The sequence below is a fragment of the Phytophthora infestans genome, genomic scaffold (genome assembly GCF_000142945.1).
Source record: "Phytophthora infestans T30-4 supercont1.101 genomic scaffold, whole genome shotgun sequence".
Taxonomy (NCBI): domain Eukaryota; phylum Oomycota; class Peronosporomycetes; order Peronosporales; family Peronosporaceae; genus Phytophthora; species Phytophthora infestans.
In genome coordinates, this window is record NW_003303658.1 from 5,774 (window position 1) to 8,328 (window position 2,555).

The following is a 2,555-nucleotide window of genomic DNA, read 5'->3' on the forward strand; positions in this document are numbered from 1 at the left end:
ATCGAGTCCTGGTGTGGGAACATCTTTTGCTTTTCTTTCTTTCTGCTTCTTCTATTTCATCTACCTCGCACGCTTTCTCAGCGAGATTACCACAAGCGCGTCGTAGCTACTCGGTAAGTTCCGCCTGGAAGTCCCTACGCTTCTGCATGTAGTAATGCCAAACCTACCGTCTGGGCCTTTTCACGGTGGAGTGTCGCCACTGTCATCAGCGATGACCTTTCCTCGGACGCCCACTAGCGTCAACCGGCTGAACCGAGCCAAAGGACGGCAAGGTGGCCTCGAGCAGCGTCTAATAAATATGTCGTCCCGACGAGACGATGAATAGCGTCGATGAGTTTTTGCGGCACAGCAAAGGCAATGAGCGGAGTCGTATCCGTGAGAGCGCTTGGAAGGATGGCGAGTGCGTATGAAGCGTGCGTTTGGGGCGTGGTTGCAGTGGTTGCAGTGGCTGTGCGTGTGTGTATTTGCGTTGGGTTTGTGATTTTGAGTGCGGGTTCAATGTTCAGCCTTCCATATAGTCTAGGCGGTTCGGATAGCTGGCTCTCGCCCAGCAGACCCTGAATCGAGTCCTGGTGTGGGAACATCTTTTGCTTTTCTTTCTTTCTGCTTCTTCTATTTCGTCTACCTCGCACGCTTTCTCAGCGAGATTACCACAAGCGCGTCGTAGCTACTCGGTAAGTTCCGCCTGGGAGTCCCTACGCTCCTGCATGTAGTAATGCCAAACCTACCGTCTGGGCCTTTTCACGGTGGCGTGTCGCCACTGTCATCAGCGATGACCTTTCCTCGGACGCCCACTAGCGTCAACCGGCTGAACCGAGCCAAAGGACGGCAAGGTGGCCTCGAGCAGCGTGTAATAAATATGTCGTCCCGACGAGACGATGAATAGCGTCGATGAGTTATTGCGGCTCAGCAAAGGCAATGAGCGGAGTCGTATCCGTGAGAGCGCTTGGAAGGATGGCGAGTGCGTATGAAGCGTGCGTTTGGGGCGTGGTTGCAGTGGTTGCAGTGGTTGTGCGTGTGTGTGTATTTGCGTTGGGTTTGTTATTTTGAGTGCGGTTTCATTGTTCAGCCTTCCCATATAGTCTAGGCGGTTAGGATAGCTGGCTCTCACCCAGCAGACCCGGGTTCGAGACCCGGTGTGGGAACATCTTTTGCTTTTCTTTCTTTCTGCTTCTTCTATTTTGTCTACCTCGCACGCGTTCTCAGCGAGATTACCACAAGCGCGTCGTAGCTACTCGGTAAGTTTCGCCTGCAAGTCCTTACACTCCTGCATGTAGTAATGCCAAACTTACAGTCTGGGCCTTTTCACGGTGGAGTGTCGCCACTGTCATCAGCGATGACCTGTCCTCGGACGCCCACTAGCGTCAACAGGCTGAACCGAGCCAAAGGACGGCAAGGTGGCCTCGAGCAGCGTGTAATAAATATGTCGTCCCGATGAGACGATGAATAGCGTCAATGAGTTTTTGCGGCACAGCAAAGGCAATGAGCGGAGTCGTATCCGTGAGAGCGCTTGGAAGGATGGCGAGAGCGTATGAAGCGTGCGTTTGGGGCGTGGTTGCAGTGGTGCAGTGGCTGTGCGTGTGTGTGTATTTGCGTTGGGTTTGTTATTTTGAGTGCGATTTCGTTGTTCAGCCTTCCCATATCGTGTAGGCGGTTAGGATAGCTGGCTCTCACCCAGCAGACCCGGGTTCGAGTCCCGGTGTGGGAACATCTTTTGCTTTTCTTTCTTTCTGCTTCTTCTATTTCGTCTACCTTGCACGCTTTCTCAGCGAGATTACAACAAGCGCGTCGTAGTCACTCGGTAAGTTTCGCCTGCAAGTCCTTACACTCCTGCATGTAGTAATGCCAATCCTACCGTATGGGCCTTTTCACGGTGGAGTGTCGCCACTGTCATCAGCAATGACCTTTCCACGGACGCCCACTAGCACCAAACGGCTGAACCGAGCCAAAGGACGGCAAGGTGGCCTCGAGCAGCGTGTTATAAATATGTCTTCCCGACGAGACGATGAATAGCGTCGATGAGTTATTGCGGCTCAGCAAAGGCAAAGAGCGGAGTCGTATCCGTGAGAGCGCTTGGAAGGATGGCGAGAGCGTATGAAGCGTGCGTTTGGGGCGTGGTTGCAGTGGTTGCAGTGGTTGTGCGTGTGTGTATTTGCGTTGGGTTTGTTTTTTTGAGTGCGGTTTCATTGTTCAGCCTTCCCATATAGTCTAGGCGGTTCGGATAGCTGGCTCTCACCTAGCAGACCTCGGGGTTCGAGGTCCGGGGTGAGAATATCTTTTGCTTTTCTTACTTTCTGCTTCTTCTATTATGTCTACCTCGCACGCGGTCTCAGCGAGATTGCCACGCGCGCGTCGTAGCTACTAGATGAGTTCCGCCAGGGAGTCCCTGCGCTCCTGCATGTAGTAAACCTAAACCTTCCGTCTGGGGATTCTCACGAAGGAGTGAAGCCACTCGGTCAGCGATGACCTTACATGGATGTGTGCGTGGCTTCGATCAGCCGTTTCGAATCAAGTTGAGTCAGGGGCGTCGACGAGTTCCTCTCGTAACCATGTCG